This window comes from Ammospiza nelsoni, chromosome 2, assembly GCF_027579445.1.
Source record: "Ammospiza nelsoni isolate bAmmNel1 chromosome 2, bAmmNel1.pri, whole genome shotgun sequence".
NCBI lineage: Eukaryota > Metazoa > Chordata > Aves > Passeriformes > Passerellidae > Ammospiza > Ammospiza nelsoni.
This window is the reverse complement of record NC_080634.1, coordinates 76603393-76621545: the sequence shown is the minus strand read 5'-3', so window position 1 is coordinate 76621545 and position 18153 is coordinate 76603393. Positions and strand designations below refer to the sequence as shown.

The 18153-nt window shown below is 35.2% G+C and overlaps 1 long non-coding RNA gene across 2 annotated transcripts; it reads left to right on the top strand.

Moving 5' to 3' along the window:
* Window positions 1-568: 568 nt before the first annotated feature.
* Window positions 569-8173, top strand: LOC132070262 (uncharacterized). 2 transcript variants are annotated; one of them, XR_009417930.1, is made up of 4 exons: window positions 569-633; window positions 2164-2253; window positions 6928-7042; window positions 7699-8173. It is a non-coding gene; the product is annotated as an uncharacterized LOC132070262 (long non-coding RNA). The 2 variants fall into 2 exon arrangements; XR_009417929.1 differs by lacking the exon at window positions 569-633 and adding an exon at window positions 1139-1277.
* Window positions 8174-18153: the final 9980 nt, after the last annotated feature.

The following is an 18153-nucleotide window of genomic DNA, read 5'->3' as shown; positions in this document are numbered from 1 at the left end:
AATTTCTATTCAATTGTTCAGATCTATCCCTAAAATTGTCTGTTCAAAGCACTAAATTCAGATTGCATACTCAAAATACTTAGGTAAAACTTTGCACTGCTAGGAGTCTGAAAACAAATAAACAATGCTGATTTCATCTATGCAAAGGATATTGATTTGGTCCCAACTAATCACTAATTTTTTGTTTTCAAAGGTGAAAGAGATATCCAGAAAAAAAATTAGAAAATTTACAGAAGATAGGACTAAATTGTATAATGTTTACCCATAAGACCGTATTGTAGAGAAATTAATACCTAGCCCAGTGAAGATTACCATCAGGAGTTCAAACTCCTAAGTTACCATTCTTGGAAAAATAACTTTTTCTTTTGTTTTCCTTTGCACATATAGATTGTGATGAATGGAATGTAAGAGAAAGATAGTGCAGAAGGCAACCTCACCCCTGAGGAGTTGCAGCTGCGCTAATTACCAAAGATTAGGAACAGGCCTGCCCTTAAGAGGTCTCAGCTGTGTCCAAAGGATGAGTGTTATAAAAGAATGTGTTAGCTGGCTAAGAACAAAGCTGGAATTTTTTGGTTGTGTTGTGAAGAAAGCGTCAGTGCTGTGAGGAGCTGTCCATGAGAGCTCGCCAGGAAGGTATGGAACTTTTGCAATAAGATTACAACAATAGATGGCCTCATATACGCAGATCCTATAATGCAAGACTCCAAGATGCTGAAAGTTAATGCAAGTTCATTATGTTACTATTAAGTGAGAACAGATAAAAAATTTCCATTATAAAGATAAAACCCAATAAAATAAACTTACTTATTCTCAGGTCTTTCCACATAGTCTCCAATTTAATTTCAATGGAATATGAAATTATCTTCTTAATTATCTCAGAAGGGAAATTAGAATTTTTACTAACAGTCAATGGAGCTAGGAGGAGTCACAGCACTCTGTTAAGTTGTCAGTGGTATTGTTTATGGAATAATAACCTTGGGATTGTTTCTCTGAATTTTTCATCACTAAATAGTAAAGCAATTTGTAACTTGGTGTATTTTATACAGTAACAAATCTCTTAAGAAATATTTGCCTTTGTGTCATGTATATCTATTAATATTGTATTTATCTTTTTTCTGTTTTGTCTAAATCGCTTCTAAAGAAAACAATCTATGCAAATACCTCACACTGTCAAAGAGAGGGAATGCTACCATTTAACCCCAGTAGGCAACTCAGCCCCACAGAGCTGCTCACTCACTCTCGCCTGGTGGGATTGAGAGAAAATTGGAAGGGTAAAAGTAAGTAAACTTGTGGGTTGAGATAAAGACATTAGGTGAAACAAAAACCACATGCACAAAGCAAAGCAAGGAATTCATTCACCATTCCCACAGGCAGGCAAGTGTTCTCCCAGACAGCAGGGCTCCATTATGAATAGCAGCTTCTTGGAATGACAAATGTCATCATCCAAAATGTTCCATCCTTTCTCTTCTTCCCCTTAGGATTTATGGCTTACTCCAATTTCTGTTGCTTTCAAATATGTTAAGATATGAACAGGGTGAAATACTCATTCATTGCTGTCAGATTTAACTTTGAGAATTTTATATTTTTTTCTAGAAGTAGCCAATGTATCCATTTAAGGCATTCCTTTGTAATTTGCTTATGTCAAGGAATGAACCAGAGATAAAACCTGGGAAAAAAATGAGCTATCAGTTGTGAAATCCAGACTAATTTGAGTCACTTAGGCCTTCTCTCTATATCAAAAGGTTTGCATTTTTTTTGGTTGTTTTTGTTTGTTTTTCTGCACTGTTGAAATAACAGCATATGTGGTTATGGAGTTACACCACAAAAATATTTTACAAGTCATACCAAAAATATGTATTGTGTTTCAGAACATACTGCAAAAGAAAAGTAAAACTGATTGTTAGAATTGTGTAGGAAACAAAAAGTTAATTCATGGACATTTTTCTATCCTTTGCTTTATTAAGGTAATTTTTTTGGTTGGTCTCAAGCAGATCTGAGTCACCATTCTACCTATCACATTCACTTATATTCATGAATATAGATGGTTTAAATAATATTGGTTATAATATTATGATGCTTGTCTTTCTATTTTTTTAAATGACTACTGTAGACCAAAACAATTTCTGTTGAAAGTTAAATGTCATACTGTCATTCCCTTATCAGGCCTCCAACGAATAGGAAGAAACACAGTAGGTTAAGATTAGGTGACGGGAAGAAATTCTTCACTGCAAGGTGTGTGAGACATCGGAACAGGTAGGTGAGTGTTCCATCCATGGAAGTGTTTAAGGGCAGATTCGTTGGGTTTTTGAGCAACCTGGTCTAGAAGAAGGTGTCCCTGCTCATGGCAGGGGGGTTGGAACTAGATGACCTTTAAAGACCCTTCCAAACCAAACCATTCTACATTTCTGTTCTATGAAGTAAAATGTATATGGTGCTATGTAATGAAAGTCCTATGGTTACATGAACTCTGTGTATTATCCCTTGAACTATACAGCTGTACGAGGCAAAAATTTACAGATCATTATTTACAAATAATTTATTGTTAATATAATAATTTTTGCTGCCCTTTAAGTTTTTTTTCTCCAGGAAAATACAAACATTCATGAAAACAAAATGCCAATTCCGAGGTTGTAGCAACTCTATTAGGTTTCTTGGACATAATATAATTATGCAACCATTTTATAAATCTGACATGAAGCTTCAAGGGATTGCTGTCTGTTTCCACCCTGTAGGTAAAAATATGCAAAACAATGTATTTTTCTGAAAAGCTGTAGTTGCTCACTTTGAGAAAAGAAGACTACTTTAAAATGGCTGCTTAGACTTTTCACGCTTGAAACATCTTCTCCCCTTTATTAAAGATGAAGTAAAATGCTACTTGAAGCTTTATTTTTTTTTTATATGAATGTGTGTTTTCTTAAACAAGACAGAACCCTATGTTGTACTACTTTAATGTCATAGGATGAGAACTTTTTAAATAGCTCTGTTTTCAGGTCTTGTTAAATAAAAAATGTTAAAATTGAGATGCAAAATCACAAACAGATTTTTAAAAAGAACATCAGTGTTTACTTCCATTTATCCTCTTTTTCACATGAGCACTGAAAACAGATTTCTACGTAATAATTTTTAAAATGCATTTCCTTGTAATCACTAAGATGCACCAAACTGCAAATTTAGGACACCAAATTCAACCTCTAATTCATTTTCCATTTGATAAAACACACACTGATAATAAGCTCACCTTTTTGACAGTGTTTGTATTAATACTAGTACCATTTGTTATTCAAGAAAACATTTTTTTCTATATGTGTGAAAGAGCTAAATATTCTTATTGGAATCAGACTAATGCCCAAGATTATGCCATAAATTTAAATAGTATTTGAAACAAGATGCTGTCTCAAATTTATTAAAATTATTTGTACCTTTGTAACCAAAAACTTTTAATGATGCTACATAGATATATTGCGGCATCGCTTGCTGGCCAATTATCATATTTTGCAGAATAAATGCTACCTTGTACAATATTAGCAGATTTCTGGGGGGAAGAATAATATCTACTAAAGTTTGTGCCTGTTTTTATATTATCTTTGTCCTTGGAAATGCTTCTCCTGATTAGCTGCTATACCAGCTGTTAACTGCTGGTAACAGATTTTGAGAAGCAATTGCTTAAGAAGGGCACTAATAGTTAATTAACTTATGTGCTTGTTAAGTATCTGAATGTTCTTTTATATTGACGTTTATTAGCGCCAACCTTTAATCTTAGACTAAAAAAATAAGGTAATTACATTTGTTTGTGCAGCAGAGGACCTGATGAGTATTCTGGAACCATGAGAATTTTTTAGGATATTGAAAGGTCAATAAAGAAAACTTCAGCCAAAATTACTTTTTAGTAGGTAATTTCATAAAACAAAGAAAAGATAATAACAAAGGCTGCTTTAAAAAATTTTAGTATTTAAATATTAGCTGCCTAACTGTTGGAATAGGTTCCTCACAAGAACATAAGTATGAGAAGTGGCATACTGGCAAATAGTTTCCATTTTGTTTGGAAATCCAAAAGCAAAGTAAGAAGGAAAATATGTATCTTAAACCCTGTCCTCTTTGGATTAAGTATTTTGCACACTGAAAATTTAGCATCTTCCACTTGTCATTACGGCTTGTAACCTTCCACAGCTAAATAATAGACTTTTAAAGAAAATTTGGCAGTAGTCACTCTTTTTGTTATAAACAAAATCTTCCAATATATGAAATAGAACAACCCATGTATAGGTATTTAAGAATTTGTTGCAAATCTAGTTAACATTTTAGTGATAATAAAACCAGTTATACTAGTCCAGGCACAATAACACTAACAGCCATAACTTCTATTAATAAGATCTTCATGAAGATCTTGAGAATGTTACACAGGACAAACTACTGTATCTTATTCTCTCTGCCATTAGGCTGACCCTTGAAAAGACTCCCTCAATCTTAATTAGGGTCAGTGCAGACTGTCTTCCTCAGGAAAAGAGATGGGTTAACACAGCAGGTCATCAAGTGTTCAAAGGAGGAGTTCTGTACTGGTCCTGGGGACCTATTCCACTGCAGTCGTAAATCTGTGTGGATGATATGTCATAGCTTTATTAAAACAACTTGATTGTTTTCAACTGCTGGCTAAACTTTGCAAGGAACAACCTTCCTCACTCTCCTCTGGCACAACATGTCTTTTCTTAGGCCAAAACTGCTGGGCTTTTATAATATCAAGATACAGTTTAAAATGGTTTGCGCAACAGGAATAGATTAGGCCTCTCTTAGTCCAGGACTAGTTAGGCAAGTACTGGAACACTGCACTGCCCAATGATTGTACCTTTTGGGTCTTGCCATATTTTCACATCTGGAGCCATGTGATGGACATATGGAACCAGTAACTGTGGGTTAGGCTGAGAAATGAGTGTGAGGAGTTCCATCCGCACTGCAGGAAGTTTTTCTGCTTGGTCTGAAGCAGCTCTGGACTGTGTTGGAGAAGACAAGATGGCATACAGAAAAAGCGAGAGAACAAGGGCTGTAATTAATGCTTACGGCTTTCCTCTGGGCCATCTGGAGTTTGCATTCAGCTTGGAGGGCTGATTAAGTATTTGAAATGTAAAGCACATAAATAGAAACCCTGGTTTTAAGTCTCCTCACGGAGAGGAGAAATAAACCAAGAACATTCCTTGTACTGGATGAATGTCCTAAGTACTAAATCCTTATTAAAAGGACATTGGTAACTCTTCTGGCCTCCTTCTTCAGGAAAATAGTAGTACAGTTTTGGGGGGGGTTTATTTTACTTATCCAATAAATGTATTCTGTGAGCGCCCTCTTGCTTGTGCTCCTTCCAAACCTCTGACCATCAAAGTGAAAAAAGTTAAAAATGGGAATAAAGAGCTTTGGGGATTCTTGTGGAAGACAGGCTTGGTCTGGAAAGCCGTAAATGATAACTGTCAATTTCAGAGTGCCTTTCAACATAAAAATAAGCAGAATTTTGATTACGTGAAGAATCTGAGCTTCCCAAGGGTGCATGTTCTTAGTAAGTCTTGAGAGTCAGAGTACAGACTTAGTTATCTATGCTTCACCTAAATTAGTCTCTGGAAATTTTTTAAAATGAGCATTGAAATGTTAAGCCTAGGTATGGTTAAATATTTTTGAATGGCTGTGTTGCTGGTTCTGAGGTCTCAAGAGTTATTTTATCCTTGTTCCTTGAAAGTAAAGACTACTGTGGATACCATTAAGGGCATACTATTCTACAGTGTTGTATAGACCAAAAATGATTACTATTAAATAAAAAATTAACTAATGTAAATATATCCAGTGTTTAATACCAAATTTTCTGCACCATTTCAGGGCTGTATGCACTGATATCCTTTTTCATTTAAGGGATATGGCGATAATGCAGGCCCTTTCAGAGCCTTGCAGTTTGTGTACTTAAGTAATACATTGTCTCTGATACTCAGGACCCAAAATTATCACAATACTAAACCTTGATGGTTGCTAAAGAAGTCCACAATATATATTTTCTTTTTTTTTCCTTTCTTTTCCTTAGAGCATTCATTTATTAAAAAAAAAAAAAATCTCAACTTCTATTTTCATGGGTAAATTAACTGTTTTCTAAGTTAATGAGGCTCAATTGTAGGAAGGATTAAAATGTGTGTTCCGTAAAAACCTCAAAATATAATAAAGCATTTTTTTCTAGCCAGTTTATTATTTTATGTAGTACTCTCACACACTTCATTCCATCATCCTAGAACTTACATGGGAAAAGTTGGTTCTTGTTGATGCTCTTAAGACCTCTCATTCTGCACATTTTATAATATACCCTTTGAAACATCTGGGGTTCTTCTGTATCCTTTTCAGAGCTAAGGGGAGAAGAACTTCACAGTGCTGTGGTATATCTATGTATATACGTGTAATGAATATACGTTCCTTAATTCCTTTCTAATAACTCTTTACGCTGCAGCTGGGGGTTTGTGTTTTACGTCTGTCAAGCACTGGGTTGGTATTTTTATGAAACTCTGGCTTGATTCTGAGTACTAATGGTCATTACCAAGCCCATATTTTAACATATGAAGGTGGAATAATTTCTCTCTGTGTGTTGCATTTTGCAATGATTTACAGTTAACTTCATCCTCTATATTATTTCCCCCTAGTATATTATAACATCCTTCATAATCTGCTGTCTCCTTAGTACCTTGATCAACTCTATATTAGCAGTCAACTTTTCATTTTTTATTCATCTTTCCAAATATTTTATATATACAGAAATATATATCATATGTATACACACGCATGCACACACACACATATAAATTCATGTATATGTACACAGCTATTTATATATGTGTGCATTTATATGTGTATATTAAAATAGCATAGAAGACAATGAACCTTTTACCCAGATCCTCCTTTTTCATTTTTCAGCCAACAGTGCTATAAAGGAGGGGTGGCTCTTGCCCCATTTGACCACGGTCCTCATTCTCAGCTGGTGTTAAAGGCACTTACTGAGGGAGTGCAATCTATGACTGCATAATGCCAGGTGAGGCCCTGCTCCTGGGTGACACCCAAGCAGAGATGTTGCAAATAATTCAGCTTAGAAAAATCTCTGCCAAGGTCTGATTGTGCCATCGAAAGCCAAAGTGACACCACGGCTTGGTTCAGCAGGCCTCAGAATATTATGTAGTATGGATTTATCCTTTGATAACTCAAACTACTTTTACAGTGACTTTGAATGCTGCAATTTGCTACTGACTGTTCCCCTCATAAAAAAATTGATCTATAGAATCACAGAATAATTGAAGTTGGAAAAGACCTTCAAGGTCATTAAGTCTGATCTTTGACCAAACACCAACATGTCAACTAAACTTTATCCCCCATGGCCACGTTCAGCTGTTTCTTGAACGCTTCCTAGGATCATGACTCTGCCACTTTCCTCAGCAACCCATTCCAGTGCTTAACCACTGATTCAGTGAAGAAATTCTTCCTGATGTACAACTGAAACTCCTTGTGTACAGCTTGAGGCTGTGGCCTCTTGTTCCATTGGTGATTTCTTGGGACAAGAGGCTGCCCCCCACCTTGCTACAACATCCTTTTGGGAAGTTGTAGTGGTTGATAACAGCTCCCCTGAGCCTCTCCTCCTCCAGACTAAACACCCTCAGTTCTCTCAGCTTTTCCTCATCAGATTTACTCTTGCAGACCGTTCACCAGCCCTTCTCTGGAACTCCAGCACCTCAATGTCTTTATTGAAGTGAGGAACCTGGAACTGGACATGGGACTCAGCGAGTGACCTCACCAGTGTTGAGTACAGTCCCAAATCAGGCATTCTTCTGTTTTTCTAGTTTCACTTAAAATAATAAACCATTTCTGTGATACAAAGAATAGTAAGTGGAGGAAATCAGGAAATTAGCTTCAAAATAATATTTCTGGAACTAATATTCATAGATGTTTGCACAACAGGCAGTGCTGAGTTCAGTGCCCAACAGCTGCACTGGCTGCCAACACAAAACAAAGACAGATTATATATTGTTGTGTGATTCTTGGTAAAAATATTCTCCTGGGAAGAGTAACAGCTTGATTCTTCCCCTGTGTCAATTTTTGCCATCCTCCAAAAAAACCCCTTGGCAGTTAAAAGACTAGCCTTGTACATACCAAATATTCTTCTGCCTTTTTTCCTTTGGTGTGTAGTCATAAAAATATAAGAATAATAGAATTAAAATGAGAGCAGGAAAGCAGATTCACTGATCCATAGTGCCTAGTAGCTTAGGCTCAGCCAGTGAGGAAGGTTTTGGGTCCTCCTTTCAGGTGTATGGTTTTTAGTCTAAGACTATGCCTCTGGAGGTCACAGGGAAAAGATGTGTAAGCATTTGGTCAATATATAATTTCAGTGTGCAGTTTATGTGACTTCATCTGTGGGATAAATACCTTGGAAGCTGGATGAATGCCATTAGGTGTGTCATATACTCAGATGACATTTTTTGCAAGCTGAACATGAGGTCATCCTCACAGATTGAAGATATAATTACCTCTAATCTCTATCTGAATTGATTTAATGTTTGAGAATAGTTACAGAGCTGTTCTCTTTCTAGAGAAAAGAACCAAATCGTATAAGATGAAATAAAAGTAAAGAAGATGGAAAGTGGTTTGTGAACCTCTCAGAAATGTTTACCGTCTCACTCTGAAGTAATCCATCACTGCAGAGTCACAACAAAGAGGTTTTCTCATTAGCCTGAACTGTTTTTCTTCTACTCTAAAGATCCACTACCACTGAAGATAGAAAGGTGAATCACAACTTCTAGAATATTCCACTTTTCTTTCTATTGTGTTTGTCCTTTTCTTCTTGTAAGGTCTCAACTAACTTATGACTCAGGATGTAGTTTAACACCATAAATATAACACAAGTTAAAAATCATCTGCCAAAAGAAACATAGCAGCAAATAACTGCTAACCTATGAGCAGTATGGATACTTTTATTTCACTATTTATTATACTAATTTATAGAAGTAGGCAGAAGAGTTAAAAATGCTTCTAATATGAGTAAATTCTATTTTATTTCATTTTACATCTTATTTTCAAGTCTGGCAGCAAGATGAATCTGCATTTAATATTCGCTGCTAGTGCATAGATGATATTTATTATTATTTAGGATTCAAGGATATCTGAATTTCTTTGTGGCATAAAGTTTCCAGCATTATTTTTCAAGCTCTCTTTTTGCCCATGGAATGGAATTGCTGTGCTCAGTAACTGGGAGACTGATTTTGACAGTATATTAGTTTTAATTTGAAGTAAAATTACAGATACTGCTGAGAAGGTCATATTTCAAAAATAATTATATAAAATCTCTCCTGTAGGAAAGGTCTTATGGTTTGAGGATTTCTTTCCTTCTACATAACTGATTGGTAACTCCTTACCATCATTATTAATATCTGAGCATTGAAGAGTAGCAGGATAAAATACTCAAGGCTATTGGAATCAACCATTTTCCATTACTTTCCTTCTGATCTAAAATGTATACTTAATGAATGTCAGTTCTTCAGCTTTGAAAGGTTAAAAGAAACAAAAAAAAGTACGGGACAATGCCAAAAGCTTTGTGACCTGACATAATGTGCCTTAAGACAGAAATTAGACACTACTCCCTCTCTTTGCCAGAACACTCTTTAGTGGAAGGAAGAACAATAGGGATCTAGATGTAAAACATTTCCCCTTGAATTTTAGCTTTTTCAGTTTCCACACCAAACCATGAAATGCACGTGGATCGTATTACAAAGATGTAGAACTTAGGTGTTGAGGTTCTATTTAGCAGAAAGCAATATATGAATTTAAATTTACTAATTTCAAATTCAGAAGGGGAAAATGAGACCTCTTTCTAATTGTTCAGACTATTTTGATGAAGGTTATATCCAAACTGAAGTAATGTGAGCTATCTCTACTTTCACCAAGTTGACAATAGCAAACTGTAAAGAGACATACCTCATAAAATGTTGGACATCTTTTACTCAGGCCAAATACTGAAGAAGTTGATAGATGGAATGGTATTTTAAAAATACAGTAAAATAAGTAAGGTAAATAATGTATGATGGTGTAACTGTGGAAAAGTAAAGAACATTTAAGACTTTAAAATTCAGAAAAGGCCTTTCATTTTTAATAGAGGTTTCTAGAGCAAAGTAAAATACTCAACTAGTTACACAGGCATTAACCTTTCTTAATACAGACAAAGTGGGAGTATATTTTCATAAATGTTCAGGAATGTAAAGTTGCCTTTTTAGGCTTTAGCAATGTAAGTTAATACAATTTGTGTGAAAGCCTGTATATTCTTATCTCTTTAGGTCTTTCCTTTTTCTTTTGGAAAGATGATAAAGACACCAAAGGTTATTTTGTAAAGGAAGAGGACAGAATTATTTTTTTTTTATTTCTGGAGCACTGAGAATAATAGTGATCAGTCAGGAGAACTTGAAGTTGTCTACTGACAGATGTGGAACTGCTTCCAGTTTCCCAGTGGGACTAATAGAAAGAATAACTGATTAGATAGGTAACTGTAGCCTTTTTACAAAGATCAGAGAAATCAATAAGATATATTTATTTATCTTTCTGTGATTTATATAAAATTCTATGTTTCTTGCCCCCTATGTTCAATTTCCTTTACCAGCCTGGAACAGGAGGGGTTTCTAGCATTTACAATATCAACTCCTGTTCTTGACCTTTTTGAAGACATAGTTTATATATTTTCTCTTCTTCTCAAATGTTTAAAGATCTTTGCTCCTCAGGGCTTACACAGAAGGTGAAGCACTGAAAGCTTTTTGTAAGGAGCCTGCAAGATCCTCAGGGCAAACAGTTTTTCTTGATTCTGTCTGCAAAGCACCAAGCACACTTTCCACAGCATAAAAATAAATCTTACTCCCTATCATCCCTGGTAGGCAGTTTGACAAATTTCATATTAAGTAATTGCTTTTGGCTTGCTTCTTCAAGGTTCCAAGCATCTTTCTGTTCATGATGGACTTTGGGGGAGAGAGTGAAGTTTCTCAGACTCTTGCAGCATCAGCCAGCACCTTTAAATATTGAATGATCTCCAATAACGTTGTTTTTGTTGAAAAAAATCCTTTTTCACATCAAAAATATTTGTGGAATTTATTAATTTTAATCTGCATTAAAAACCTTTTGGTTTTTGCATGACAACTAATTCTAGATTAGAGAAGCATTATTCTGTTATATTGCATTTTGTCTCTTCTGTTCTGGACATAAAAAAGATGATTGAATCCATAGTGTAGTGTCCTGAATGAATGCACTGCAGACTAGTCCTTCTGAATAAATTAAGGCCTGATTAGAAATGAAATTCTTAGAGAATGTCCAAATATTGCTGTTAACATAGCTGAATTTTAATAAAGGCTAATATGGCTTTTGCATGACATTCACATTTCAGCTCAGAAAATGCTTTGACATTGCACTTGACATAGTGAAATAATTATCAGTATATGTATTAAGATTTAAATCAAAATATCATGAGTCAATACAAAGAATAACATTTTACTCATAGGATCTATATCATATGATTTATACCCTGTGGATGTTACAGTAAATAGAAATCCTTTAATTTTATTTATCTTAAAAAAATACAGAAAAAGATTTCAAATACGGATTAGGGATATAGAGAATAAATAAATATTTTAATGCAGAGGTTCTTAAAGATTTCAAAACAGGTAAATTTTATACAGAGATTTAATAAAGAATACTTCCCTCAAGTCTGTAATGGTGTTCCAGTAAGATCTAAGATTTATCAGTAGATCTGGTGAGTAGTCTAAACATCTAAGCAATTACCTGATTTCTCTTGATTTTGAAAGTAACTTTCAGTAATTGTAAAGCATCTTTGCTTTGATGATAAGACTAAAATAGTTTTTCAACACCTAAATTTAAATTGTCTGTGTTTTTAGATGAGCCAACACCCCCCCCCCCCCCCCAATGACCTTTGCAGCCTTTTTTGACATTTTAGAAGGCTTCTGCTGAAAACTTTTGAGGGAGCTAAGTGGATACATAGACAAATATCTTCTGTCTTTGGAATCCATTGAGTAGAGATCCTCCTTTTAGGTCTCTGAAATTCTGCACAGAAATATTCAGAAATAAGGCAGTTGGTAGTGTTGAGGCTTTTTTCTAACAGTCTTGATAGAGTTGAAATCTACACATTTTCATTCCCTGAGTATTCTTCTCATCAACGCAGAAAATGAGAAGAGACCTCAATCCTTTAGTTAGAAGCAGACCACAGTGATTCTGAGAATTTAAAAGAGCTGTTTGTTCAACTGAGGAAAACTATGACAGTGTAGAGAGCATCCAAAGGCTCTTGATGGGCAAGCTTGGACTTCCAAGATTTGATGCTTCTTTTACCTGATATGCTAATTTGCTGATATGCTAATTAAATAAATACATAAATGTCTCCAAATATACAAACTACCTGCACAATTAATTCACCATCTCTATTAATTAGGCATAAGTTCTTTGCTGGGTTACAAGATTTTACCCAATTCTAATTGATAGAATTTATAGATCTACCTCCAAACATAGAAATGATATTAGAAATAAAATTATGTTCCCTTTCTTTTTCCCTTGTCTATCGAATCAGACAGGAGAAGAAGCACAAATGTCATCTACTCGGATTTCTCAAAAGCCTTTCAGTATCTAAAAGGGGCTCATAAGAAATATGGAGAAAAACATTTTACCAACTCCTCTAGTGACAAGACAAGAGGCAGTAGGTTACAATAAATGAAAGTAGATTTTGGCTGCATTTTAGGAAGAAATTCTTTATTGTGAGTGTGATGAAGCCCTGGAACAGATTGCTCAGAGAAATTCTTGATGCCACATCTCTGGAAGTGTTAAAGACCAGCTTAGAGGGGTCTTTAAGCTGTCTGATCTCATGAAAGGTTCCCCTTTCCATAACAGGCAATTTAGTCTAAATGGTCTTTAAGGTCCCTTTGAACCTCTTCTATCATTCTATGATTCTAAGTTTTGTCTACGGTAACATCACAAATATTCTTTCCCATAGACTTGTTCTTATGTAGATTGCATGAAGATATCTGTGGTCTCTTTTGCAATCAAAATATTGTTCTCTGATGCATCTTAATATACATTCGTGGAAGTCAGAGGACATCAAGTAGAAAAGGGCAACATTTAAGGCAAGGCCGGGATTAATTATGATATAAATGGATTAGGTGCATGTTTTGGAATAAACTGAGAGTGAAAAGAAGTAAGAAAAGTGATTGATGTTGCTTCCCACTGTGCATTCAGATGAGTTTGAAGACCATGTCACTATTAATTTACTCCTAAATATATCACAGCTTCTAAGCTTGTCACAGTAGGAAATTTTAAAGGCTTGTTTTGCATAAGCAATCGCTTTTATTCCTTTTCAAGTACAATCATATTTTTTTCTTACTCTCTGTATGGAGTCTTAGGCAGGATCAAAGAAGTCCTGAAGTGTAATGTTTAAAAGTGTGATTCAGTACTCTGTATAGTGGTACTAAAGTGCAGATTATTAATTTGATGTGTTTTTTTGTAATGTCCTTAGTCCTGATGAAATGCTTGGGCATCAGTTACTCTTGAAATTTCAGTCACAGGAGGAAAGGGGAAAGGTGTTTCCCTTTCAGGTACATTTCAAGGTTCAAATACTTACACAGCAAATATGTTTTAGGGTCACAGTTTGAGGCCAATAAAGGGCGAACAGATTTTCTGTGGCGGTTTGTGTGGTTCTTGACTATTTAGTAAACAGATGTCCCAAGGCTTTAGATGTTGTTTTGGAAATTCCTACAAGAATAGACAGTATTTATTTTTCATAACAAGCATCTGGTTCTTCATCAAGAAACCCTCCAGAAACACTTTGCACTCAAAGAAATAATTAGCATTTACAGTTTGGGGAAATTTATATGCATACATAATTTTGATTCAGTTCTTTGGAATGGCATGATAAGAGAAATTAGAAGAGTGAACTAGCAAGTGAAAGAGCAATAAAATAATCCTAAAAGATTTATATTTGGATAAAAGTAATCAATTTATATGATGTTTGTCTTTAATATTTTATATATCAAAGTGCAACTCTCATTCATTTTAGGACTGCAGTGGATAAATGAACCACTAGAATACTACCGCAAGTATTGGTTTCTGTCTACTTAGCCAACATCTTCCTAATTTTTAAAATTACTCTTGGTTTTCAATAACACACCAGGAAATTAAAAAAAAATCTATTAAAGAGTTCTATTTCCTATCTAATATATATATGTATGTATATATTTTAAAGCAATCTATTTATACAAAATATCCACTAGGCAAAGAGCATAATTGCTGAGTGTAAACTGTTAAGTAATGATCCATGAGACTGGATCATCAAAATGGGACTCTGTAGCTGAAAAATATTACTAAATTTGAACTTTAGAGGCATCATTATAAAATACAGGACCTCCAGAGGGAGAGATGGAAGAAATTAATATGGCACTGCAAGACAGAAGTACCTCATTCCAACCGTAAATGTTGCAACCAATTTTAATAAAGTATTTACTTTTTGTAAATTTTCTATTGTGCATTAGGTAGTTTCTCCTTTAACTAAATAGGCAAGGTTCAAAATTAATGAGAACTCAAGTATTTGCACCTCGTTTCTCAATCCAACACTGTAGGAATCCAACATTGATAAACTGCTGACTATGAAGAAAAGCAAATCACTGGCTCCTCTGATATCCTCCTAGAAAATATCTGCTGAGTTCAAAGGTGATTTTAAGGCATAGGGGACGTGGTTAGAGCAAAAGGCCGCTTGGACTTTACACAGCTGTTTTGATCTCGAGGAAGTTAAATGGGAAAAAACCCCAAACAACCTCCCCATCATATCCTGAAGCACAGATCTATGTACAGAGATACCTGCACACGCAGACATGCATGCCACGGTACACACAGACATATGTGTTCAGCTTGCTGTAATTCCTTTAGCAGTTCCAATGAACCATGTAACGGGGAAGTGGAAGTATGCCCCTGAGTTCCTGTTGACTCCTGATCTGTTTTGCTAGAAAGCAGTGCGGGGCTCTGTGCGAAGAGATATCCCTGGCACTTACTGAGTCGTGATCCACTGATTGATAGTATCTACCTTGCAGGACTCCTGCTGCTCTCTTGATGATGGGAATACTGCCGCCTTACATAGCACAAGCTGTCAATCTGTGCAAAATGGGAACTTAGAGAAACTATTAGATAGGAGCAGGTGCCTTGTTAGATGTAGACAATCATCTGTTCCCAGAAAAGGAAAGCCTTCCTAATCTTGCTGAGTTCTCTCAGATTCAATGAAGCAGACTGCCTTTCTCTTTGTGAGGCAAAAGCTTTGTGCTGTCAGAAAGTAAAATAAAGGAAAAATACAGAAATCGTTACTGAGAATAAAAATCTTTGTTCGCAAATGCAGTGTAGTGACATTTCACTTTGCTTCATCTCCTATTCTGAAGCCTTTTAGATTTTTCCTGGCTTCCATATCTAATTTTAGTTCTTTTTGCACTTTTTTTGATGTATTCTAATCCTCTGTAGACTCCATCCAGCTAAAAACCTGCTATGGCCTTAGAGTCTTTTATTTGCTGCTACTAGTAAATCATTCCTTGAGCAATAAGCAAGCATTCAAAGCAAACTATGTCTTCCCTGCAACTTAAAAGTAGAAGTGTATTCCACAAACTCTGGAGGGGTCTCATGGCCCACAGAAAAAAACAAAAATAATTAGAAATCACAAGATTTCTCTCTTCACAGACAGCAAGAAAAAAACAAAAGGAAATATAAATAAAAGAAAGAAACCTGCATTTATCCAGAACAGTTTGGAAAAACCTAAAGAAGAAAACAATGGTGTTCAGCCTGTTTGATAAGTTAAAGGGGTTATGCCAACATATGCAAATAGGATACTCTTAAACCTGATGAACAAAACCTGGAAGGTATTCCACAGACTCTGCCTGAGGATTTCATCCAGTGTAGAAACAGTGTTTCTTTCTAAACTAAAGAGAATGACTTTATCTGAGAAGCCTTAAATTAAATATCATTTAGGCTGTTTTTTTTCCCACCAATTATGAGTTTTCATGTTGGAAATAAACAAGGGTGTATTTGAAAGAAGAATTCTTTTCTGTAAGGACATTGTTTTGATCATTTGTTACTGGTGAAACGAAAAGTTAGAACATTGGGTGAAATATGTCAGTAGTTCAAACCAATATGGCAAACAGCCAGACTGCTTTTCAGCCCTGCTCCATTTAAGACATTTCTTATTTTAAGTTTTATGGATTAAGCGTATCTGCGGAGACTTGTTAACTAATTTGGTTACTAAAAAGCTTAAGAATGTGGAACTAATATGAAATGAGTAAAACATTATCATTTATTCATAGTGCTTTCAACTGTATCTCATTCTCCATTGTTCATCTCTAAAATGTCAATCTACATTAAAAATATTTGAGATAAAAACATTGAGTTTGATTCTTAAATCTGTTGCTGTGGTACACAAAATACCCAGTGGAATTATTATTTTTTTTTTCAGGGTAACTAATTCACCACAGTTTTTAAGGAAAATTATTGTGACAGATGATAGCTTCAACTTTATTTTACTTGCCTTTTCAGTCTTTTGGGATTTTTGCAAATGGGTTTTCAGTAGATGCACTGGATGTCCCTGGATTGAAGGGCCACTAAGACAAATTTCTTCTCTTTCTCTCAGAAAACTCTAAGGCAAACATAATCACCTGAGCCTTCCTTCAATTTGTCTTTGTGTGATATCTAGTGTAAAATGATCCCCACATGTGGAAACGTAATTAGAAGGGTCATCCAACACAGACTGCATTAGAAAAGCTTAGCATTGCCTGGGAACTCGAGGGAGGAAGGAAAGGTATGGCAAAATTGGAGTCACTCTTGGCTGCTTGGCATTCAGGTTTTTCTCAGATGTTCTGGCTGTCTGTGCATCCAATATCAACAATGATCTAGTAGGAGTTCAGGACTGTCCCTAACCTTACAACTCCTTGGGCAGGTGCTTTCAACAGAAGGTGCAGTCGTGGCCATCGGTCACAACTTCAAAGGATTCTTTTTGCCAAACTGCATAGTATTTAACAGGATTTAGGCTAAACCAGCCACCTTCCTCTCAGGACTGTCGATGCCAAACCAGAGTCACTGAAGAATCAGCTCTATTTGGTTTTGATGTGGAAACACAGAGCTGAACATTGTTGGAGTACTGATGATAATGACACTCCCCTCACACCTCTGTTTTACAGGCTTGTGCAGACAAGACCAAATTCTGTCTGTGCTAATCTAAAGAACAGAGGGCAAGTTAATCAATGTATTCAACTCTGGTTTCATAACAAAAGGTGTGAATGAACTCACCCTACTTTAATTTCATAAAACTGTCAAATCTGTAACTTTTATTTGAATAAGTAATGATTAAATTATAAGTATTATTTTTGCACCTAACAGTAATGGTGATGTCACTCCTGGTTATTGCATGAACATATTTGTTAATCTGAATTCCTCTTTTTTCCATAGTCAAATCTGAAGCATTTGCTTAACCTATGGTACTGGAATGAATGTGCAAACATATAGTAAAGAACTTCCCCATTTATAAATAAATAAATAAAATATTAAATGAAAAAAAAATGTGAGGTTGCAGAGCAAGAAAAGATTGGAAATATTATTACTGTCAAAGATCAGTCTCTGAGCATTTAAATTTAAAGTTGAAATAATTCGAAATGTATCACATTTTAAAAAAACTTGATAATTAATCATGGATGACAGAAATTAAATAACACTGCCTCATAAGAGTCAGCCTTGGGTGATATTCAAGTCTATTTACTCAAATCAAGTTACTTGAACAAATTTTATTTCCTACCCTTCAAATCTATTTGCCAAGTTCTGTCATCAAATACATGGACTGTCATGATGTATGGATCTGATTCACTCAAAAAATAGAAACATTCAATTTCTGGTCTTAATACAAGGTCTGGGTGCTACTTACTGTATTTTACTAGCCATAAAAGACAGATTAAGTTATGTGAGTAGGGTAGTCTAGGGAGTCTCAAGTCTCTGGGTGTACTTTTGAGTGAAAGTGATATAAGGACAGCAATGCATTAGCACTTTCATTTATATATTACCATTTATATATTATGTCATGTCTGCTAAATTTCTCTTTTGTGTGTA